The sequence below is a fragment of the Cavia porcellus genome, unplaced genomic scaffold (genome assembly GCF_034190915.1).
Source record: "Cavia porcellus strain 051 isolate PalLab524CR breed Dunkin Hartley unplaced genomic scaffold, mCavPor4.1 scaffold_40, whole genome shotgun sequence".
In the NCBI taxonomy this organism is placed as follows: Eukaryota; Metazoa; Chordata; class Mammalia; order Rodentia; family Caviidae; genus Cavia; species Cavia porcellus.
Genome location: NW_026947523.1, coordinates 7,802,623 through 7,828,897, shown reverse-complemented (window position 1 = coordinate 7,828,897; position 26,275 = coordinate 7,802,623). Strand labels below are relative to the sequence as shown.

The 26,275-nt window shown below is 37.3% G+C and overlaps 1 protein-coding gene across 2 annotated transcripts in view; it reads right to left on the bottom strand.

Annotated features, from left to right (window-relative positions):
* Positions 1 to 26,275, bottom strand: part of Mrtfa (myocardin related transcription factor A) — a 173,801-nt gene that overhangs the window by 122,901 nt on the left and 24,625 nt on the right. Inside the window, exons 2-3 of one of the 2 annotated variants that reach the window (XM_063243626.1) lie at positions 15,157 to 15,218; positions 9,204 to 9,378 (exon numbers count right to left, since the gene is read on the bottom strand). The gene's annotated coding sequence lies outside the window, so the exon portion shown is untranslated. The remainder of the gene's footprint in view (positions 1 to 9,203; positions 9,379 to 15,156; positions 15,219 to 26,275) is intronic. The other variant, XM_063243625.1, reaches the window with a different exon arrangement.

The window sequence follows — 26,275 nt, the reverse complement described above, 5'->3', positions numbered from 1 at the left end:
AAACCAATGAATTGTATACTTTTTAAAGGTAACTTGTTATGTGATTTATACTTCAACTTAAGAAGATATGTACTGGAAAATCTAGATTTAAACAAAATAACTATTTTGGTTTGTGAAATGGTCTTGCTATGCAATTCAGGCTGGCCTTGAACTTGCTATGCAGCCCGGAATGGCCTCGGGGGATCCTCTGCCTCTGCCTGAGATTACAAACCTGTATCACAGCACTTGGCAGTAAAATAAGTTTTTATTGCTGCATTAAGGACATCCGTAAGTGAAACTTTTTTTCCTGCAAACCAACAGTGGCAAAAATGCAATGTCCAGGAGTACAGTTTGGTGCTACACCCTCAATCTGTACTAAAGTGCCATTGTTCTTCCCATCACATCTTTTGCCTCAGTAAAGTAACAGCTCAGTATTATTATAAAAAGTTTCGAACTTGCAGCTCCCTGAAAGTGAATGAGGGACCCTTAGCAGCTCCGCTACAGACTCTGTTCTGCAAACGGAGCAGACCACGAGCTCCTAGAAACAGGAAGCGTGTCTTACATTTAAAGAGGTAGCACAGTGTATCAGAAAAAGGAGCTTGGGCTTTCTGTCAGGTGGATTTAAGTTCAAATTTCAGAGTTGCCATTTAAGTTACAAGAGCTTAGCTCCTCTAGGCCTCAGTTCCCTGTGCTATAAAATATTATCTACCTTTACAATATTATCTACCTCTACTGTGTGGGTTAAATAAAATGAAGACCTACAGTAATCTAAGACTATCTGAAACTTAACAGGTGTTCAATAAATGTTAGTTCCCTCTCCCCCTTTATTCCCACCAGGTCAGGGTCAACTGCTCAATAAACACTGATGAGATTTAATTAGCTACTTCCTATGAAGAGAAATTATGTTTCCAAGTTCAGAGTTTGGCTTAAATTTCAAATTCTTCCCTAAGTGGGGTATGAAAAAATATTAGGAATTTTCTTTACACACTGTCAGATCTCCCACATTCAGTACTGTGAGTGTACTTTCACTAATACAGAAAGTTTACAGGAGGAAACCTCCAATACAACATATTATTAAAGTATCATGGCAAGCATGGTGGCACATCCCTATTCCAGCACTCAGGAGGCTAAAGGCAGGAGGATCACTAGAAGTCTGAGGCCAGTCTGGGCTCCATAGTAAGTTCAAAGCCAGCCTAAACTACCTAGTAGACCCAGCGGAAAGTAGGGAGGCTGGCATCTTGTTTTCTATCACCATTACAATGATTACTGAAACTAAACAAAAGATTCCTACTCAGGTGCACAAATATCCTGATATAAATGTCTGAAGGCTTTACTTTGGAACAGGGACATAAACCATTTTAATTGATAATGACTAAAAACAGCAAAATAAATATGTAAATAAACCACCATCTCTGCCTAAAACATAGCATATTCATGCAAAAACTTCTAAGCATTTCCAGAGTACCACTCATGACATGCCTTCATCACAACAGTGTGGCAGAGAACTGCAGATACAGTTCAGAGGCAAAGCGTGCGCTTAGCATGAGTATGGCACACAGTTTGATCTCCAATCTCATCTTTTCATAAGCTTCACTAACTCCCACCCCATCCCCAACTCTGGTACTAGGAATTGAACTCAGGGTCTCTACACTGAGCTATATCCCAAACCCTTTTTTTTTTTTTTTTTTTTTTTGCCTCTTCTTCCTTTGGCTTCATTGGAGTGTTTTAAAATTACATTTTCTGTTTTCTATAACTTCACCCAATTCTTTATTTTTCAAACAGGATTTCACTAAGCTGCTAAGTTGCCCAGGCTGGGCTTGAGTGCACAACTGTGCCTCAAGATACATGTTAATTAAAATAATAATGATCAACTTTGGAAATTCTCAATGTGGTAAATGTCTGCCAGTATCACACGAGTTTACAACCTTCCTTAGAATCACAGCGTGTGCAAAGTACAACTAAGAGTTCACTATGCCCCTTACTAGACAACAGTCTCATTTCCACCAAAGACACAGATAAATTCTAACTATAAAACATAAACCTCATGCCCTTTTAATAAGAACTTAGTGCCAATTACTAGAGTTACTATGTGATACTACTACATTGGATCAAGCATTTTCCAATCAAGAAAAAACTGAGTGAGGATTTCAAAACAAAAGTTAAAACATAATGTATAACAGAAAAAACACACATACATCTTTAAAAATTAGTCTTCATGACTATTAGGATGAATCATTTCTATGACAGTATGTATAAAAACAAAAATATGTGAAATCCAACTAGCCGATGCCATTGGGTTTTTTTTTTTTAAAATCACTGCCATCCGAGTTTCACTTATCTTGTTAAATTTACTTTTAGTTATGAGTTTAAAATCCAGAAAAGTGAAATGACACTACAAAAAGACCAATACAGCAATTATAACATATTGCTAAACTTGCCTTGACTTTTCTAAACAAGATGTTGTAAAATGTAGTTTCCTTATTCAAAGTTAGCACATCTTCTAACCTACCCTTTTTAATAATTTTGCAGCACATATATATGTTTTCCATAGACAATACAATGTTGTTTTACTCCTTTTTATTTTTGTTTGTGTGGGGTACTAGGGAGCCAACTCAGGGCCTCACATAGGCATGGATCCCCAGCCCTAATGTTGTAACAGCTGTAAATGGTATCCCCTTTAACATTTTGTAACTTTTTTTTTCTATTTTGTGGGTCACAGATACTGAAGATTTGACCCCAGGAGTCCCTGAGCCACATCTTCAGCCCCTTTTTATTCTGAGGCAAAGTCTTACTAAATTTCCCAGGCTAGTGAAGTGGAAGGCTGAGGAAGGCGGACTGCTGTGAGTTTGAGGCCAACCATGGTGAGTTCAAGGCCAGCCTGAACTGCATAGCAAGACCCTGTCCTTAAAAAAAATTAAAAAAAAAAATTCCCAGGCAGGCTCTGATTTTGCAATATCCCCATCTCAGTATCTAGAAGTAGCTAGAGTTGCCAGGCATGTATCTCCACGCCCAGAACTGCGCCCCCTCCTCCCCTGCGCCATAATGCTTCCAGGAGCTACGTACCCTGTGGTCTAATTTATCTACTCTGACTGCTATCACCTAATAAATTGCCTTAAAATGCCACTGCTTGCTGAAGCATTCCTCTATACTTAGTTTCCAAATTTTTCCTATTACAAATATACAACTGGCCCTCCAGAACCATAGTTCTACATTCTACAAATTCAACTAACTATAAGTGGAAAATATTCCAGAGAAAATAACAATGTAATAACAAAAACAATACACATAGAGGCTGAGGGTATAGTTCAGTGGTACAGCATGTGTTTAATGCACATCAGGCCATGGATTCAAACTCCAGCATCTTAGTAGTAGTAGTAGTAGTAGTAGTAGTAGCAACAATGCTAGTAGTAATGATGTAAAATTTAAAATACAGCATAGCAACTATTTACATTTTCATTGTATTAGGTGTTGTAAGTAATCCAGGATGATTTATATGACATGTGCAAAAACTATACCGTTTTATATAAGAGATTTCTGCATCAGTGGATTTTGGAAGCCACAGGAGCAGGGGACCTCTCAGATACTGGTAACTATAACTGAAATAAAAATACTTGTTTCCTTTTGCATAAATGCAAGTTTACTGTAATGTGTATATACCTTAAACTGGCAACTTATAGGATATATTCATCTTCAAGTTCACAAAATTGTGTCTCAAACTTACCATCGAGCCCTAACTTACACACCCATCAGCAGTTTCCCTACAGTCTTGTTTTTTTTTTTTTTTTTTTAATTTACGGAGAAAAAGAAAAAAAAAAGCAGAGAAAAGGTACAAGTTATACAGATTTACAGAAAAAAATAAACAGTAGGAAATCTCTAGTTAATGGATTATATTTTGTCATCTCAGAAACAATTGTTCAAGTTACAAAATTAAAGCTTATAAAGTGGACATTCCAACAGTGAGACTGCAAACAGTTCTGTTCAATGATCCAACAAAACTCAGTGATATCATTATCTATCTTATACACTTAAACATACATGCAGTTATATCATTTAGAGCACTTTCTTTTCCTCTCTTTTGTACAATGACAATTACACATTTTGGGTTTTGTTGCTCCCACAGTTCTTATTACTTTTTTGGAAGAGAGTAGAACCAACTGTGACATAACAGAACAGAGTCAGTCAAATCAAAAGGGTGGACATAATAGATAATGTAAAAGCATAATACAAGGTGATCAACACTGGTTACCATAATGCCTCCCACTATCTCTAATAGAATTGCCTATATCATCAGTTATAATAAAATTGAACAAAACAGTAAAGAACAAAACCAATAAAACCAAAACATTGGAGACATTATAGGTCTTCAAAAGTAGATAATAGTCAACCAGAATGGGCGTCATAATGAATCCCATTATCTTCACAGCTGTTGCCTAAACTTTCGAACCTGGTACTATCAAGCAGAATAGAGGAACATCAGTCAAAACAAGATGGTGAGAGCAATACAGGGCTTTAAATCAAGATAATGGAAAGTCAAAGTGGGTTACTATAATACATCCTGCTATTTTTTATTTATTTTTCCCTTAATTAAAAGGATAAAAAAAGTAAATAATAAAATGGAGATTGAGATAAAAGAGGGCATAACAGCAAATCAGCGCAGATCAAAACATAACCATTTAAACAAAATAGTGTTTCACCACAAGATTATCCCAACATAAAAGTAGTTACCATATTGTCTCTTTCCTTGAAATCTTTGAGCATAACTTCATATATTGTAGCATCAAATATATCAAAACAATGTAAAACCATTCAAGAGAATGACAGTATTACAGGGTATTTAGAATCAACTAACAGAAAATGAACAATGGTTTCTGTATAATCTCCTTGTCTATAAAAGTTTTTGCTTATACTATCATATATAATAAAATCCAATAAGATACAACCTGTTTAGACCAATGGAGACAGAAGAACAAAAGCTTGATGAGACTTCAAAACAAGATGATACTAAATCAGTATTACCTATTAAGACATCATTTTCTCCAAAATAGCTGTTCCTATCATCCAATCTTCTCTGCCTCATTTCTGTTGAGCTCTTTTTCTGTCATTAGTTGTCAGTTTGTCTTCTTCATTTTGTTTTCTGCTCCATTCATTGTGGCCTCTCTGCTGCTACTTCTGGATTCTTCATATTTTTCTTTTTCAGAATATCTTGCAGTATTCTCTGTAGAGCTGAATTGGTGGTTACATATTCCCCTAGTTCCTCTTTATCCTGGAAGCACCTTGTTTTTCCATCAATTTCCAGGGATAGTTGTGCAGGATATATCAATCTTGGCTGGAGATTATTATCTTTCAAAGCTTGAATTATTTCCCCCCACGCTCTTCGTGATTTGATGGTTTGTGCCGAGAAGTCTGCTGTAATTCTGATGGGTGTTCCCTTGTAAGTGATCTGTTTCTTGTCTTTGACGGCTTTTAGTATTCTGTTTTTGTATTGGATTTCTGGAATTTTAATTATCATATGCCTGGGTGTTGCTCTGTTTGGGTTGTAGGTGGCTGGGGTCCTGTATGCTTCATACAACTGAGTATCTTTACCTTTTGCTAAATTAGGAAAATTCTCCTGGATTATTTCTGTGAGTAGCTTTTATAGTTCATTTGTTTGTGTCCCTACTTCTTCTTTTATGTTCTTAATTCTTAAGTTATAGACCCTCTTATCATCTTCTAGTCTTGGTATTATTGCTGTTTGTTTCTTTGTTATTTTTAAGAAGTTTTTCATTTCATGCTCCCATATTACAAATCTGCCCTCCAGTTCAGATAATCTGTCCTTAGTTTCTTTCAAGCTGTTATGCCAGTTTTCGATAGACTTTTTAGTTTCCTGGTATTCTCTTTGAACCTGCTTCACGTATTCTATGCTTTCTCTATTTTCTCCATTAAACAATTCTCCCCTCTTTTTCTGTTCTTCCATTCCACCATCTGTTTTGTGCTTAGCATTTCTCTAACTATTCTGCTTATGTCTAGCTTCAGGTCATTAATAACTTCATTCCTGAACTATGAGGCTTTCGAGATAGCGCTTTATGTCTGTTGGTGCTGTGTCTGCTGTTGCCTCTTTCTCAGGATTGGGGGCCGAGGACCCTTTTTTGTTGCTGTCTCTTCCCATATTCTTTGTTCCTTATATATGCAAGCGTATATAGGAGGCCCAGCTTCCTTCCCTGTCAGTCACAGTCTGATTGAATTGTGCTGGCTAGGTGTTCCCGCCCACTGCAGCACACCAGGAAGTTGCAGACCAGGCAGCCTATGCAAGGCCTGCCCCTCCAGGTCACCTTCAGGAGCTGGGACCTGGGCTGTGCTAGCCTACTGGGTCTCAGCCAGCAGTGTCACGTAGGCTAGGCACTGCTCACCAATCCCGCTTGAGAGGGGGATTGGTGACTGAAGTCACTGCAGCGCCCTGTTCCTGCAAGTCTGCCCGGTCCCAGAATGTCCTCTGTTGGAGTCTCCTAGACCGTGGAAGAGACCCAGTTTTCCCTCACTCACCGGAGGTGGATGCACGGCTCCTCACCTGTCCCGCTCTCAACTCCGTTCACTGATTCCCATTCTCAGAGCTTCCGCGCGTCTCTCTCCCTGCTGAGCTGATGCAGACGCAGCCGCGGCAGCGGGAAACCCAAATCGCAGCTTCCAATGGCGCTGGCTCCATTGGAGCTGAGGCTTTATCTGTTCCTGTTATAGCACCAGGATTGCATTCCCAGTTGGTTTCTCTCAGCCCAGTTCGTTCTTGGGTCACTGGGGCATATCTCCTCTTGCTTATGATTCCTTACTCAGCACCATTCCTGAATTCTAAGCCGGGTGTTTCAGAGAGCCTCCGTAGCTGCTGCTATCTGTCTGCCATGTTCTCCTGGAAGTTCTACAGTCTTGTTAATAAGTTAGTATGTCAAAAACAGTAATAATTTAGTATATAAAATAATATATTATTAAAGAATGAGCCAACTTTATACTTTTTTACATATAGTTTGGGCTTTTTCTTTTGTGATTTTGAGCTCTAGATCATTACACACACAAAATATGCAATTTATTCCTTTCTTGTGTCATTCATAGATGTCATAAATCTCAATCTTCCAACAGAACAGAAAACCTTTCTTTACAGTTATGATTTTCAAGCTGGCATAAGCCTTTAGGAAAATGATGCTATCAGATATCTTTAGTAAAGGTGACCTTTGTATCAGAACTTCATAAAGCTCTAATTAGCAAAAAGGTATGTATCTTATCCATACAGATAATTTTGCCTTTCTTTTTTTTACCCTGGTATTGGGAATCAAACTCTGATACTACCACTGAGCTACATCCCTAATTATTTGTTTGTTTGTTAGCTTGCTTGCTTGTAAACATGGGGTGTCACTACGTTGTCTAGGCCTAACTCAAACTCAATCATCCTATGTCAACCTCTTCAGTGCTGGGATTACAGGCATGCAGCACCGCACCTAGTTGAGGTCCTACTTTTTAAATTACAGCTTCATTGGGATATACTGCATATTTCACATACCACAAAATTTACCTTTTCAAAGTATACAATTCAGTAGTTCATAATATATTAATAAAGTTGTGAAATCATCAATCCATCTAACACTAGAACATACCTTCATCCAAAAAGAAACCTCTCAGCCAAGCATAGTAGCACATACCTGTAATCCCAGCTACTTGTGAGGCTGAGGCAGAAAGATCGCAAGTTGGAGATGAGCCTGAGCAACCTGGCAAGACCCTGTCTCAAAATAAAAAGGACTGGGGATGCAGCTCAGTTTTTCCTAGATTCAATTTCCGTAACCATGAAAGGAGGAGAAGGAAGAAGAAAAGCCTTTGCCTGTTAGTAGCCCCTCTCCATTCTCCTTTCAAAACTCCAACAACCACAATCTACTTTCTGTCTCCATGGATTATTCATCTATTCTGGACATTCCACAAAAATATGTAGTCTGTTATGAGGGGCTTTTTTCAGTTAGCATGCTTTCAAGCCTTATCCATGTTCAATAATGTGTCAGTACATCATTCCTCTCAATTCTCAAATAATATTCCACTACAATAGTTATACCACACTTCATATATCCATTCACGAGCTGATAAACATTTAGGATCTTTTTCTTTTTACCTATACTGGAGAACGCTGTTGCAAACATATACACAGCACATGTATTACAATTTTTGTGTTAGTATGTTCTCAAATCCCCTGGGTGTGCAACTAGGAACTGAATCATTGGATCATATGGTAACTCTACGCTACACCACCTGACTTTAAGCAAACTGCAGCACTGTGACATGTACCACACTCCTAAACATATAATCAGCTGTCTGACCTTCCTGATTGACAAAATCAATCAATTTACTACTATTTGTAATCTAAAAAGGTCCCAGGTCACTTCCTTCAATCCAGTCAGAGAATAAAGCTTTCACTCTTAACAGGCATATACACATCCTTGTACAAAACAGAAAGCAGTCTAACTTTTGACTCCCTAGAAAGGCATCACTTGTTTGCAAATCACAGCTCCTTTGAGATTATGGTTGTGTTTGACTCAAATTTACTTCATTATGTCATATATAGACAGAGTATGCAAATTATTGTTCTGCTTGAAAAAAACATCGATGGGAATCTGGACCCAAGTGTGCAGTGGAGAACTGACCACAGGACACTTAGTTAGGTACTGCAATGCTAAGGGTCTCACTGGACTGAAGCTGTTAATAAGACTTTAGGGCAAATGTTCTATTTCTTTTATTAAATGAGGTTTTTAAAAAGTCTAATGTAATAAAGGAGGCTAAAAAAGATCCTAAAGAGCTTGAGTAGCACCAAAGAGCTCTACTGTAATACTGTACTCTTCTGATTTAAAAAGCACAGCCTGTTTTGCCTATTTTCATAGGACTTTAACAGATGTTTATCAGTTGTTTCAACAATTTGAAGGCAAAAATAGCGACAGAACAGTTCACTAGCAGCATTTCAGAGAAAAACCTGAATGGTGTAGTAAAAAAGCAGAATATATAATAATGAAATCATAGCTCTCTATGTAACCCTATATATAGGCCAGCTGCAAACAGGACAGTCTTAACCTCAGCAACCTCTTCTTTCCTGGTTCTAAATATTCGGCAAAACCTCTTTGGATAAAAAAGATGGCTTTCCAACCCTCAAAGCAATGAATTCCCCAGCTTTAGGTCTAGCTTAGTTAAGGCACAAAGCATAAAAGAGAACTGGCCTTACAACGTACAGTAAAGCGGAGTTCAAGTCTGTTCAGGTGGCGCACACAACTGTGACCCACACAGCAAGTCATGGAAGTGCAGAGGAAGGACTGCTGATGTAGTTTTCACCGCCACAGGAGGAATGTCATCTGCATAGTACTTTATTTGCCCAGAGCATTTTATAATCACAATTCTGGAGTTATTCTGTCAAAATAAGCCAGACAACACAGATTAAAATTTCCCTCCTTCTAAGCATTTAGGAAACAGAAGAATTAGAATGGCAGAGAGGCAGACACTTTCACCTGTCAAATGAGGATAGAATTATCGTTACAGCCTAAAGAAATCTAAAGTATCCAACTGTTTCAGATGAAAAAACTAAACATCAGAAAGGTCATACAGTTTGCCATGGTCATCAAATAAATTAGTGGCAAACCTAGGAGGAAAGCTCAGGTTCCTAACTCCCGACTCAGCCTATCTATACCTCCATATTGTCTCCCTGCCTGCCTTTCTTCTTTTCTCTCTTCCTTCCTTCCTTCCTCCCCTCTCTCTTCCCCTTCCACTTTCCCTTCTTTGAGACAGAGTTCTCCTATGTAGTCCAGGCTGGCCTCATAGCAATCCTCCTGCCTCTCAAGTGCTGGGATTACAGGCATGCTCTATCACACCTGGCTTCTTCAGGTCTATAAAGCGTAACTTCGAACCTCATGAACATACATCCTGAAACAGTATTTTTTTAAAATGACCTCATAATACACTGGTCCCATAGTCAATTTAGCAAGCCAACATCGTTTATTTATTTTGTAATTAAATAAAATGGAAAAAATAGAAATTATCAGACTATACTAACCATGTAAAGGCATTATTTCAAATCTTCTGTTTCAGGTAGATATATATTTATGGAATATCAGATCCTAATATAAAATGTATCTCAAAGTATGAGTCACAGTCAGAAATGGTTGAGAAGCATTACCATAGATAAAGGCAAAAGGAAGTTGAGAATAATTATCTTCCTAAATTCTGCATCAAAGTCCTACACTGTTAGTTAGGCTCAAGTTCAATTCTTATTTATCTACCTAATTGCAGGTAAAAGGAAAGAAGGAGGGAGGGAAAGCAATATGCAGGCATCACTGGAATGCCAGGCACAAATGTTATTTCTATCAACCATGAATATATACAGATTACTAAAGGGACACAGTCCCAATTTTCTTAAGCCACTACACTATTCTAACCATTCAATTATTCCTACTTTTTTTTTTTTAATCGGTACCAGGGATCAAACTCATGACTGTCTGCTTGCAAGGCAGGCACTTATGCCGCTGAGCTAAATCCCCAGCCCCAATTATTCCTACTTTTAAGGAATAAATACCACTGAAATACATTTATACTGGGCAAACGTCTTCAAAATCCTCAACAAAAATATTTCACTCTTCTCAAATGAGAAAGTCTGGCCTAATTCTCATTGAAGAATTCCAAGATGATACACTATAGCTCTGAAAGATTTTGTCCAAAAACTTACTTTAAGCAGTAACTTTCTTAATAATGAGGATAAAACAAAACGCTATCTAGCATGGGCAATTCTTTTGAAGGTAACAAAAGGCATTATGGTAGTCATTATTGATTCCCTTGTATTTTGTTTTAAAGTCATGTACCATGTTCATCATTTTGTTTTGATTGACTCTATTCTATTTTGTTTCATTTGGTTTTATTCTCTTCAAAAAAAAGAAAAGAAAAGAAAAGAAAACATTATTAACACACCAAGTCTTTGGTGCAATTTCTCAACAGTGACTCCACTAGTGTTTTAAGTAGGCAACCTTATGTTTTGCACTGCAGTCCCTGCTCCCTAGTCCCCAAATGCCAATAGTATATCTCCCACCCACAATCATTCAACAACCAAAAGCACTGTGTCTCTAATACTTTCCCAAACACCCTCTGGAGAGAGGTACATTTCCCATTGAGAACCACTAAAAAACTGACTGATATTCTCCTTAGATAACTAACGGCCACATAATGAATTGTGGACTCTGGTGCAGGGAGAGACATAAGGCAACTATCCGTGTCTTGATGCATTTCCAAGATACCCAACAAGATCACACAATCTGAAGTAGAAATATTTATCATTTTTTGTAGTAGTAGGTAGTCACTAGGTGTTATTACCAAAGTGGTACAAAGCAAACATAGACATTTTAGGGAAACAATGGTTAACATATATATACTGTATCCTAAATTAAAAGTGAATCTGAATTTATCTCAAATGTCAGATAAAAAGGAGGGAACAGAGAAGTACTAATTACAGAAGACATGCCCAAGGTTACCTTCTTGCACAAAGTCCATAGGTATACTTTTCATGTGTATCCATACATTCAGTGCACAGACTTAAAGGAAAAGTCATTGAGTATTAGACTGAGAAAAAAATAGGTAACCCTTACTTAATACTTGTGATCATAAACCATGTTAAATGCTTGTTTGATTCCTGTAGTATACTTATTAGGAATCATTACTCTCCAATTACACAGAAAATAGTGAGGTTTAAAAGTTAACTACTGAACCAAAAGTCAAATCCAGATAACTCCAGACACCTCTCTAAAATCTGTATTGTTGCAAATCACAAATAAGATGACAGATTTTGATGATGAATAGATCTTAAAAACAGGAAAGCATTTGTATGAAAACCATGAATAATGTTAACACTCCACTAAAGTACAACTATGAAAGGTAATCAGCAAAAATTCTTTATAACCCAAAGAAAACTAGATTTATATCCCAAGGTTCTTGAGCACATTTAAACCCTGCACTTAAAAATTCACATTACAAAGAAGCTCAAATTAAATGAACTTTGAACTCCCTTTTTTACATTTCATCTTCCACAAAACTCAATTTGAAAACACTATTAACTGGCGGGCATCCTGTCGCACACCCGTAATCCCAGGACTTTCGAGGCTGAGATAGGAGGATCACTGTGATTTTGAGGCCAGCCTAAACCACACAGTGAGTCTAGGCCAGCCTGAACGACAAAGTGAGACACTGTATCAACAATGACAACAAATACAAATAGGGGGAAGACACACAATAAGTAGGTAGAAAATAGCAGAAGGAAAGAGATAAATTTAATGCAGAAATTAATGAAATTAGCTGGGAGTGGTGCACAATACCTGGAATTCCAGCATAAAGCAGGCTGAGACAGGAAGATCATCCTGGGTTTAAACCAACCTTCCCTAGTGAGTTCAAAGCCAGCCTGGACTATATAGTGAGAACTGGTTTCAGGCCCCACCCAAAAAAGTTAATAAAATTTGTGGATAATTCCAAATGAAGTTAAAAAATGTTTTAAAGGGATGTTTAACAGAAATTCACTGTTCAACTGAGGTAATTAATTCTGACTGTACACTTCAAACAAGTAAATTTGTAGCATGTAAATTATCTCTCAATAAACCTGATTTTTTAAAAAAGTGGTATTTGTTTGCCAAAACAAGAAACAAAATTAGGGGTTTTTTGTTGTTGTTGTTGTCGTTGTTTTTACTAAGCCATAAAAGGGAAGTAGTCAAGAGGAAAAGGCACACTGATTTATTCACTAGACAGAAAAATAATGACAATTTTCATAGATAAAAAAAATATTAGGGGTGGACATGTAACACAGTGGTAGAGAGCTCTTGTCTAGCAAGTGCAAGGCCCTGAGTTTGATTCACAGAATCAGGACAAACTTTTTTATTTGCCCATTTTAGATGGTCTCTATGTAGTTGGCTAGCCATGAATTCACTGTATAGCCAGGCTGCCTCTTGAAAGGATAGTTCTATGTCTCTGGTTAATTCTCTACAGACTTTCCAGAGACCACAGTAAAAACTCACTATTTTAAGAGTAGGAACACAATAGATATGAAAACTCTTAACTGTAGAATAGAGAAGGAACATTCCAACTCAACTTCATATTGCCTAGGAAAGAATTAACTATTCTGATCCCCAAATTAATGCCTAACACCAAAGAACGTAGAGATGCTAACTCCCATGAGAGAATGTAAGGAGACAATTTAAGAGCAGAAAATCAAATTTATAATTATTTTAAAAGAAAGTGTGGTAATCTTTTGCAAATATCATAATAACAATTCCTTCAACCAACTAAAACAGCTAACTGGAATTTTTGGGTTTTTTTCTGAAGGGGGAGACTAGTGTTTTTGGAGACTAATTTGCATTGGTTTGGGGACTTCTGCAGAAGTTTCTCAAAACAGTAATATTATATTTTACTCCACCAAGAGATACAAACAGAAATCAACAACACCTATAAACAACCCAATTCACATATGCTTTGAGCTCTGAAAATATATTAACCTACCCTGACCTCCTCTGCACCAACTTCAGTAAATCCCAGGTCAAGAGTCTCAACTTCCCAAAAACCATAGGTGTCTCTAATTTCAGACCTGCTGGTCTCCTCCCTGCCTTTGGCTAAATCAGGAGCAAGCTCAAAAGATAAAAACAAAAATCCTAACTCATGCAGATATTTTCTTTCCTTTTTCATAAAACAATGTTGTCAAGATACAAATGAAATAACAAGTAAGATACATAATTCTATTTCCTCTGCATGCCTACCTAAGGGTTAAAACATTTCAAGATAATGATCTTCACAATTACCATTCCCCTAGACCTGAAATACTGTATATAAAAAAAAAAAACTGTGTATCAATGAATCTGATATTTTTCAACAAAAAAAAAATACATGAAAGTTCATAATGCCATGCCTAATCCTTAGTAAAGACTCAATGAATATTAGTATCTTTCTTTCCTTTCCATTAATTCTCACAATTAATTTCCCTGGAGTAGTCCTATTTATTAGCATCCCAATATAAAGATAGATTAGAAAATTATTTCCTTCCATTCTCACAAGTTGAGGTTAAAAAAAAAAAAAAGAAAGAAAATTATTTCCTGACGGATTACTCAGATCAGATCAAGTAAGATGAAGGGATTCATCTACAAAAGACAGCATTTCCTCTTCCCTTCCCAGGAAGCAGTTTCAATTCCAAAGCCATTCTCTTCCTGCTATAAGAAATGGCTCAACTGTTCTTCCTTGTAGCAATATAAAAGTTACTATTCTTTGTGACTGGGGGGAAAAAAAAGCCAATCTAAAACAAGTGTAAGTGCAACAGGAGCCCCAAAACACATTAATTCCTAGAACCTCATGTGCAAGGTCACAGGATTACCTACCAGCTAGAGGGTATTGAGGAGTACTGTTGTTTTGGCTATCAGGTTCACTCTGTGGTCCAAATCTCTTACGGCAATGAACAAAGTGGTCTCGAAATACTTAACGGGACAAAACGCTACAACTACATGAACAACCAGTAGCTCCAACCTTCATGGGCAATGTTTAGACAGAGAAATAGATCAAAAGAGTTGTGTTAGGCTACCATCTATAGCTGGGTGTCTGACATGTAAGACAAATGAGAGTCACAGTCCTATGTAGTATACTTTTGTTCAGGGCTTGGAGCTTAAGATTGGAACAGATCCATGCTGTGGGTCACATCAAACTCTAGTGGTTATAGATAGACAGATCTGCCATTAATAGCAAAATTTATAGTTGCCAGTGATGGTTTGGCTACTGAATCTGAAAAGTGACCAGAATGAACTAGGCTGTCAATACCCACTACCTCATACTGGTTTACATAATGGCTCTAATAAAAACATCTGCCCCAACGATTAGATCAGAAAGATTAGTTTATATGTGTCTATGTATATTCATGGTTCTGTTCTATGACCACCAAACTTTTAAAGTGGTTGTGCTGCTTTTCAGCATTTAATACAATCTAACAAGATCTTACATGCGATCCACAAATTACATAAACCATAGTGACAAACCATCACTGGGCCATGAGGAAGGTGACTGAAAATGACACTATTTTCACTAAAAAACACTCAAATGTGATCTATTCCTGTTAAGTGTAACTAAAAATAGTAACACACAAGTGAGAAGGATGGCAGGAGAAGAGTAAATAAACACAGGACCTACCTTGCTTACAATTCCCACACACAGATGAAATTCAATTCCATGCCAATCATACCCTTCGATCACTAAAACACAAACAGAAAAATAAAAATTCACGCATTTTAAACAGTTCTTTCAATTCCGAAAGGGTATTTGGTTTCAAAGTAAGAGACTATGTTTAATCTCCCTTCTCCCCTCTCCACAACAGTGGTTGAGCTCTGTCACTAGCAAAAAGGTCACACAAGTGGAATTAAATAGGTCACACTAATCGAACACTTACCATATGCTTAGGTACTATTCTAAATGTATTACTAAAATTACTAATCCTCACAGTAACTCAATGAAATAGGTACTCTTAATAACTCATTTTACCTCCAAATGACACCTCATCTAGACACATCTGAAAATTGTTCTTATTGATATTAAGGCCTTTTACATAAATGTAGACAATCTCAACTTTTACAGTTGAGATATCTCAAAGATTTGTATCTATAAATGCTCTATATTTATTTATTTATTTACTCACTATGTATTTCTTGAGTCCCCACAGCGTGCCCAGCACTATACCATACTCTTAAAAAGGATTCATTCTGCCCTTATGGAGCTCTTATGGAGCTAAGAACTGGGCAGATCAGAAACAGAATGCCAGGTGGGTGTGGTGCCACACATCTATAACCCTGACACACACACTAATCCCAGCATTCTGGAAGGCTGAAGCAGAAAGATCTCAAATTTGAGCCCACAATGGACAATTTAGCAATTTAATGAGACCTCACCCCAAAATTTTAAAAAAAGGCTGGGCAGACTAGGGAGTGGTTGCCCTGTTAAGAAAGTACAGTCTTCTGGCTATCATGCAATTTAAAAAAAAAAATCAGTAAGATTTGAGAAAGAAAAAAGATTTCACAAGCGATGCCCTAAAGCTGGACCTTTAAATTGTTGAGACTGGGGTTGGTAGTCAGGAGAGCCTGCCTTCGTATCAAATCCAGTCCATCTAACCAGACTTTCTCTGGCCAAAGGTCTCCCTCCTCATCCCCACAAAGCACATCAAGCCCTTCTGGACACATAATTCTTGACTGATCTACTGTTTCTCCCACTTCCTGGAATGTTCTTCCTCTTTCTCCTGATGGGTAACACTACCCCTGGGATACAACGAATGCTCCATAAAACAGAGTCATTGTGCAATTTTTTTTTTTTTTAATTTCGGGTCCAAATGAAATATTTTTTTGGTCTTTCCCAATTCCCCAGAGTTCATCTACTTGTCTCTCCATATTCCCATAGCATTTATCCATGTTTTTATTAAAAGCAATTAAAGTCATTTATTGTTCTTAGTTCCTTCCCTTTTTTTCTCTTACTTGTCTGAACAAGAATCATCTTTTACACAACTTTTTAGCACTTAAGACCTAGCAGTACCTGGCACATAAAGGTGCTCTTTACATATTTATTGACTAAAAGCTCAACTGACCCCAATTCACACAAGGAATAACACTAGAATTCTTTCCCCTTTCAATATACTTAAACAATTTCAGTTTGTCAAAATCTAATGTATGGGCTGGATGTAGCATCTGCCTGGCAAGCACAAGGCCCTACGTTCAATTGCCAGTACCAAAAAAAAAAAAAAAAAAAAAAGAAAGAAAAAAGAAAATCCAATGTACTTCCATGTTTTTATGAATGTCTACTACACAATTACATCAATGATTCATACACAAAATGTGTTAGTGGATTCTCTAAAAATCACCTAGTGACTAGTTTTTGTTTGACAATAAAACATTTCATTAATGCCAACTAAAACATAAACTAAGGATTAATTTAACTGATAAGTTAAACTTAAAGACAAATTTAAAGATAACTTGTGGCTGGAGACCTTTCTCATTAAAATAGGGCCACAGCTTTGTATACATTCTATTGAAAGGTATTTATATTGACTTTGGTCACAGATAGTGGAGGTTACAAATTTAGAAATCGAGTAACAAACCCAAAGTTTATTTTCAGAAACTTTCCATATGGTAGAAGTTTAAGAAGTAAAACAGCAGCCGTATTTCCTGCTGAAAACAGAAGGTAACAGAGCGCCAAAAGAGCAAACCCCGTCCTGGCACTGCTCTTGGCACTGCTCAAAGCAGAGGAAGAAATGTGCAGGGCCAGCAGGAGCCCCGCTGAAAATCAGTCACCCGGGGAAAGAGGCACTCTGGATATCTGAACTACACCAGGCTCAAGTATTATTTGCATACATTTTCATTTAAAACACAATTTGTGGCTTGGAACTTTAAAAATGTTCTAATGTGCTGGTCTGTCCACATATTAATCAAGTCTGCCAGGTTTGAACATGCCAAGCTTAAAATATCTCCAGATCTTGTGCAAAGGTATGAGCTCAATCTTTTATTCTCAGGAAAAGGAACTCAGGAGAGAATGACTAAAGCAAAATATTTCAATGGAAGCTATAATAGAAAAAGTTGGCCTCCTACATGGTGATGAGTTACATTTTAAAAATATGTGAACAGAAATAAGATACAAGCTAATGGCAGATTTCTTATATTAATCTCAAAATGAGATCCTGGATTTTAGTTCAGAGTTGTCAGGAAAAAACTGTACTCTGGTTTCTACATGAGACCATCTTATATAAAGGTTGTTTTAGTCATCTACTGACTAAGCCCCTTTGGAATCCAAGTCTAGCTCACTTATATTGAAATGAATTCTATTTTTATAGGAACAGTAATATAAACAAAGATCTTTTACTCTTTTAATCAGCTTTAGAAAAGTGACAATAAAGCCTGGAATGACTAAACTTTTATAAGGAGAACCTCAGATATAACATATCAAATCCGTTCATTTTCATCTGCGGAATACAGCATGAAGAGTCCAGTGACTTGATAAAAGAAAAACTGGAACCAGAATCTATTATTCCACTCAATGTATTTATTCTATTACACACTAAACACAAGATTTACCAGGACATAGGGCTGGGGATTTTGCTCAGCGGCATGAGCACCTGCCTTGCAAGCAGGCGGTAGTGAGTTCGATCCCTGGTACCAATAAAAAAAGAGAAAAAGAAAAAAAAAAAAAAAAAAGTAAAAATAAATTTAAAAAAAGATTTACCAGGACAGAAACTTTTAGAAACTACAAGGGCCAGGGATTTAGCTCAGCAGCATAAGTGCCTGCCAGGCAAACAGGAGGCCCTGAATTTGATCCCCCGTACCAAAAAAAAAAAAAAAAAGGAAAGAAATCACAACAAAAGTTTGAATATCCATTTCCTAATCAGATGAGCCCTAGAGATTTGGAAATATCTCATTAAATGTGGATAGTGGTACAAAGTGGTGCTTAGCATGCACAAGGCATTAAATTCAATTCCTATCACCATCAAAAAGCAAGGTGGAGAGCAGAAAAACCATAGCAATAACTTTCAGTGCTTCTGGTTGGATCCAGACTTATATAGGATCTCAACTGAGAAGTTTAGCTTTGCAGTTTCCTTACATAGCACAGGGGATGAGAATAATTTTTATACTCTAAAATGGCATTATCCTTATCTTCCAAAAAAATAAACTTATCACAAAAAAATTTTCACAGAGGAACCCAGATTGTTCTTCTTTTGTTGTTTCTTTGCTTTTTTTGAGAAAAGGTCTCATCAAGTTGCCCAGGCTGGCCTCAAACTTGCATTTTTCTGCCTCAGTCTCGCAAATAGCTGGGCTAAAAGGCAAGGGCCAATGTGCCAGGCCAGGGTCTCCTATCAAAAAAGATGGAAAAATAATTCCCATGTAAGTGAATGAATTGTGCTTTTTAAGTAGCCAGCCTCAGCACAGCAAATTACATATATCATTAAACTGAAGGCATACGGGAAAATCTTCCTTTAACTCCTTTTTGTCCTTTCTTCTGTACCCAAAGACAGCATTAAAGGACCTGGCCCACAACAGCAAGTAAGGGGTCAGAAATGCCAGTCCACGGAGCCCTGTCAAATTGTTCTACAGGCTGAAATTATCAGAGTCTCAAAAGAGTCGCAGGAAGACCACTGTGTTCCTACATGCCCACACTGTTCTAGAAAAGCCCAGGAAACTTGCAGGGAACAATATACCCTACTGCCTTTTATAGCCACCAAAAATCTTTGCATCCATTTATCAGCCTGACTTGTACAATCTTTGTTTTGTTTTGTTTTGTTTTGGTGCTAGTGATTGAACCCAGGGCTCTGCTGCATGTTAAGCATACACTCTACCATTAAGCTACATCCCAAGTCCTCTTTGTACAGATCTCAGTATAACATGTGATTAAGGTAGCAAGAGGAAATGGAAGTAATACGTATACCCCACAAAGTGAGAGTGAGGGAACCCTACTGGTCATCCCAGCATTCAACCTAATGTACTTAGGAAGGTACTAGAACATTCACAATATAAAACCAAAATCTTAAATCTTCCACTTAAAAGAAGAGTTTCAAATTTCATTAAAGCTCCCATTTTTGCTTTCATCTGCCAGGACACCATCACAAGCCATGGACACATGTATTTCACTGGTATAAACACTGTGAAATGGGCCAGTAAGCCCTCTGTATCCATAGGTTTCACAGCCATGGATTCAACCAACCACTAACCAAAAATGCTTTAAAAGAGGTGTGGGGAGCCTGACATGGTGGCACACACCTGTAATCCCAGAACTCGGGAGACTGAGACAGGAAGATCTTTACTAAGTTTGAGACCAGCCTGGGCTACAAAGTGAGCACATGGCCAGCCTGAACTACACAACGAGATTGTCTCAAAAAGACAAAAATAAAATAAAATAAAAGGTGTGAGAACAGCTCAGTGGTAGGGCCTGCTTTAGAATGTTTAAGGTCCTGAGTTTGATCCCTAGCACTCAAAAAATACACACACACACACACACACACACACACACACACACACACACACACACGTGTCTTGTGTGTACTGAAATACACAATTTTTTCTTCCCAAGTCAGTATATGCCTAGCATGTACTGGAGATTGAGTATTATAAGAAATCTGGAGATGATCCAAGGAATACAGGAGCATATGCTTGGGTTACATACAAACATATCTTTTATAAAAGGACTGGAGCATCTGCAGATCCGCAGTATCCACGGTGATACTAATCCTTCATGGATACCAAGAAACAGACTGTCAATTCCACACATTCAGGGATAGCTCCTGCTTTCTGAGACAGCAAAGCAAAACCCACTTTAAGCTGGGGATTTAGCTCAGTGGCATAAGTGCTTGCCTGGCAAGTGTGAGGTCGTGAGTTCGATCCCCAGTACCAAAAAAAACCTCTAATTTTCAAGTATTTGAGCATCTCTCTTTTTACCTGATTCTCTTAACCTGTTAGGTGGCTACCTGTAGAGATGACAAGGTGGAGTGGAAACTGCAGCAAAGCCTCTCGTGTAACTGGAATCATGGAAAGTAGAATTACAGGCAGGAGCCATTTGCCCATCAATGTTCTAAATTACAGGAGAATTGTGTATCTCAAATCTGACTTGAACACTTTTTTACAGTAGTTGACTTTTTTGGTACCAGGGATCAAACTCACAACTGTGTGCTGATAAGGCAGGTGCTTATATCACTGAGCTAAATCCCCAACCCTAGTTGACTGTTTTTAAGCAAAATAAAATGAACATTTTATCTTTATTTTTATCAGAATATTTTAATTGTCAAAATTCATAACACATTGTTTTTTAAATCAAACAGCATAATAAGGCATATCCTTTTCCATACCAGGCACCCAGGACACTCCAAAAACAACTTCCAAGTTCTTTGTAATCTACCATTTTGTGGTGATAGAATCACTTTCCTAGGCATGTAAGTTTGGTTACAGAAGAAACAGAATGACTTAGCTGGTTACCGCTGTACAAGTACTTCACCACCACTACAGCAGTCTGCAACCTGTGCACCAGGGTTGTGGCACACTCAACATTTATGTCCTCCTTGCTCCCAGTCTCACTCCCATGTCTACACACTCACAACCAAGGGAGAGAGTTCTTTGTGTGCATGGAGGTGAAATATACCTAATAGAGCAATCCCTTACCAGTGTACGATTTAGTAGCATTCGTGCAATCACAATATCACCATTACCCTGGCTACTTATAACAGACAAATACTGTGAATGTTTGTGTCAGTTTAAGTTCCTGCTTTTAATGATTTTGGGTTTATATACAGCAGCAGAATTGCTGGATCACGTGGTAATTATACATTTAACCTTTTGAGGAATCACAAAACTGTTTTCCACAGCAGCTGCATCATTTTACATCAACAATACACAGCTTCTCCTCTTTAACAACACTTTATTTTCCCTCTTTGTCTGTTCTGTAATAGACACCTTAATGGATATGAAGTAGTAGCTCCTTGTGGTTTTGATTGACATTTGAAGAATTCATGGGCTAAGGATATAGCTCAGTGGCACAGAGCCTGCTTGGCAAGCGCAAGGTTGGGAGTTCAATTTTCAGTACAAAAGAGAGACAGACAGACAGACAGAGAAAGGGAGAGAGAGAGACACACAGAGAGAGAAGAAAGAAGAGTAGAAGGAAGAGGAGGGATTCATGTCTACTGCTTCAAGGTCTTCTGGACGTGAGCAGTCTTGTGTGCCACCGATCTATTCCACAAAGAAATATCTTATCTTCCACCTCTTCTCTACCACTCCTTAACTGAGTCACTGACACTTCGAGTCTTGTTCACTATAGTGACCAATGAACTCCTCTCTTCCTTTTCTGCTTTTCTTGAATACCCTTTCACTATTTTACTGGCTTTATTCTCAAAAAATACTACTTGTAATCTGCAACTCCAATTCCATCAACACAAGCAAGCTTCCAGTAGAAAAACCAACTTCTCACAGTATTTCTGGCACTTACAAACCTGAGGAATTGTCAACAGTGTTCAATGGTTCTTTCTGGATTACCTATGGCACTCTTTTTTCTTGGTTTTAGGTTCAGTTTTCTTTCGAAGGACAACAGGAGAAGACTAGTCTTTGAACAATCAAAGTTTGACATCAGCCTGTCTAAATCTACATGCATATAAGCAGAGATGAAAGATAAATACACAGGCCTTGGTGTGTGGCTCAGTGGCACAGTTCCTGCCTGGGGAGTGCAAGGTTGTGAGTTCAATACCCAGTACCAAAAAAAAAAAAGAAAGAAAGATAAATACACTAAACTTAAATGCCAAGAATACACACACAGAGGCTGGGGATTTAGCTCAGCAGCATAAGCACCTGCCTTACAAGCAGGCAGTTGTGAGTTCGATCCCTGGTACCAATAAAAAGGAAAAAGACAAAAAAAAAAAAAAAAAGAATACACACACACAAAAAAGACTGATGAAATTCGAAATGACTTTATTTTGAACTCACATTACCCTGCTCTTCAACTGTCAATGGTGGTTGGAACACAGCAAGCTTTCGATGAATATTTGTTGAATGAATAATTTAAGGAGATAATATGGTAGCCATAAAGGGTTTGAAATTAGATCTAGATCTGTATTTTAACTCATATCCTACAACATGACCTTGAATTAAACCAGTTAGCTTCTCTAAATCTGTTTCCTCATCTTGCAAAGTGACTGTGAAGGTTACAGAGATGCTACTGTTGGTATATTGTTGGCTATCTGTTGGTATTAGGTCTTATGAAAGCACTGATTTAAACAAAAGAAACATTTTATCATATATTCAACTGTGTATGTTTGATGCTGGGGATAAAACTGAGGGCCTCATGAATGCTAGGCAAGCATTCTACCACTGAGCTATAACCCTAGCCCAACTGAAAAATTATTTATGGCCGGGGTTTAGTTCAGCTGCTCAGTGCTCAAGTGCCTGCCTGGTATGCGCGAGCTCACGAGTTCAACCCCTGATACCAAAAAAAAAAGCATTTAATAACTACTTATTATGTGTCAGGCATTGTACTTGAAACAAAATGGATCAGTGATAAGATATAAATTATAATACATCAAGATAAAATATAAATCCCTGTTCCCATGGATCGTATGTTCCAATGGAGTAGGAGGGTGAGACAAACAAAATAAACTACATAAATTTGGGGCTGCAGGATGCAATTCAATGGTAGAGTGCTTGCCTCACATACAGAGGTCCTAGGTTCAATCTTCAGCACTGCAAAAACACAAAAAATAATAAACTATAATTATCTGCCACCTTAGTTATCATTATCAGATCAACTACCTGTGGTATCAGTACTTGTTGACATATAACCCTTACATTACTTAATAATGGCCCCAAAGAATAGTGATTTTAACAATTTTATTACAATATATTATTATAATTATTCTATTTTATAATTATAGCTGTTTATCTTTACTGTACTTAATTTAGACATCAAATATTTATCACAGGTATACATTTTTTTGTTTGAGTCAGGGTTTCCTTATGTAGCTCAGGCTGGCCTCTTGGTAATCCTTCTGCCTCAGCCTCCCAAATGCTAGAAAAACAGCCGTGTGCCACCACACTCTAGCAGTATGTAAGTATTTAAAAATAAAAACAGTACATGTATATGTAGACTTTTACTGGAGGTTTTACTTTCGGTATTTACTGGAGGTCTTAGAACATATTCCCTGCAGATAAGATAAGGGGGACTATTATAATTTACTTTTGGATTTATACATGTTGAGTTTGAGTCAAAAGGTATTTCAAAATTCCCAACAGATATATATAGCTGGAAATAGATGACTGATTGATAGATGGATGGATAGTTTTGTTTTTTTGTTTTTTTTTTTTTTTTTTTTGTGTGTGTGTGTGGTACTGGGACTGGAACTGAAACTCAGGGCTTTGCAAGTGCACGGTCATGAGTTCAATTCCCAGTACCAAAAAAAGAAAAGAAAAAAAAGAGAAAAGAAAAGATAAACCATAGGTTTAATCTAACCAGACAGTTTCATAACAAGTTCAGCAGTTACCATATAATGATAAATAAAATACTGCATAGTGATGTTGATTAATTCTGAATGACTAATCATACCACTCAAAGCTTGAAGGTCAAGACTTAAATCCATTCCCCCACACAGTCATAGGTAGGGGACCAAGTCGCAACAAAAGAGGAAAAGCAACAAAATAGATGTCAGAATAGCTTCTGACATCTGTTACCAACACTGTATTCATCCAGAAAGCAACTGGAGCATTCCACTGATCCTAGCAATGATCAACTTCATTCTGACAAACTCCTCTTGCTCAAAACACGGATTTTTCTCTCTTCTGTTTACTGAAAGAACACCAAAGAAGAGGATGATCCAGAACCTGAAAACAGACATCTAGAAAGAGGAAAAATACAGACAGGAACCTAAAGGACTGCCACTATTTCTGTATTCTGGGTCAAGACCACCAGAGAAACAGCAAGATCACACTATCTCAGCACTGGGAAGTGATTATGATGTTTCAACAAATATTTTCCAAGTGACCATGTGCTAGATGTTAATGGTACACAGATGATTATGACAAAATCCCTATTGAAAGCATTGTGTGTTAAGTGCTGTAATGGAGGAATTAAATAATTTACGGGAGTGTGGAGGAGGGAATAAAAGAGTGGATCACCAAGACTTGAGTTCATCACATCCACCATCATCTACCAGTCTCTTTAAGTACAGAAGTCTCCTGTGCTAATTCAGGGTGAAGAGAATGTAATACATAGTTTTGGCAGTTAGGATTTGTGGCCTCTTAACAGCAAGGTCTCATTCTACTATATGGTTGTTTTAAAATAAAAGTTAATTATGTACACTTCTGTTTTCTTTCATTTCTTCTGAAATAAACAAAGAAACTTGGATCACAAGAAAGCACAAGTCTAGTTCAACCATTCACTGAGTATCAATCTCTAAATTTCTTTTTATTTTAAGGGGAATAAAACCCAACAATACAAAACAGAATAAAGTCAAACAAAACAAAGCAGTGAAAGCGGTACAGAACTTCAGAACAGGACAATAGGTCATCAGCAATGGCCACCACAATATATCGTTATCTGCACAATAGTTCCCATTCCCTCAGACATCATAAAATCGAATAAAACAAAATAAAACCAATCAAACACCCAATCTCTAAACCTGATAAGGTAGTATTTAATCCTTAATAATATCTGCTGAAAAAAAGATGGTGCCTTTATTCCCCTTCCTAAAAGAAGTTTCATTCACAGAGAAAGAAATTTACAGAAGTCTATGTTACAAGCTGAATTTCTGAAATAAGACTAAACATAACACTACCAATGCCATGTAACTTTTTTCCTGGCCCAAGTTCTAAAGTCTCTACTTTTCAAGGCTTAGATGTCTCTCTAGCTGAATGTCTGACTTCTCTGCTTCTTGCTTTTTTTCCTGCTTTGCTAATTGTGACTCTCGGGAATGCACCCAGAAAGCACTACAGGAATTTATTAATCCATAAAACATACTTCATTGTCATTTTCTAGATAAATCTTAAAAGGCCTACAATGTACAATGTCAAAAAGTATTTATCTCTAAAAGGAAAAAGTATCTTTGACACAAGTTTTACTATTGATACCACCTCTCCACCCAAAAGAAACATATTTAACCACCAAAGCCTATTCTAGCAAATTGCTGCTATCTCAGCAATTATAATGGAGTATATGCTTTCAATAGTGAGTCAAGCCTTGGGGGTGGCTTAACACATGGAAAATCACCAGCCTGCATGTGCTCTTAGATTGAAAGGGATAAATGAAAAATTTTTATTAGGTTTTTCCAAGAGTTAACTAGTTTTTAAATTATTATCTTTGCAAAGTATTTACGGATGAAATGGTATAATGTCTGGGATTTGTTTTAAAATACAGAAGAGGAAAAGAAAAGTAAAGTTGAACAAGACTGGCCATGTGCCTACAACTGTTAAAAGCTGGGTGATAGGTCCTGGGTACTGGGTCACTATAGCAGTCTCCTTATTTTTATAAGCATTTGAAATTTCCCATATAGATTAAAAATTAAATGTATGAGTATCATCATCTGGTTAACTTAAAAACCAAAACACAAATGGGACAAATAAGCTCCATAACCTACTAGGGTAAATGTTGTAAGTTTCTTAAGATATATGCCAATTCTAATACTTATACCTCACTAAACACATTATTTATTGAGCAAAAACCACCATGTGCCAGACACCAATACCAATGCTAAGGATGTGACAATAAACGAAATTCTACCTCAAAAATCAAGTAGGCAATCTAGTGTCATAAATTATCA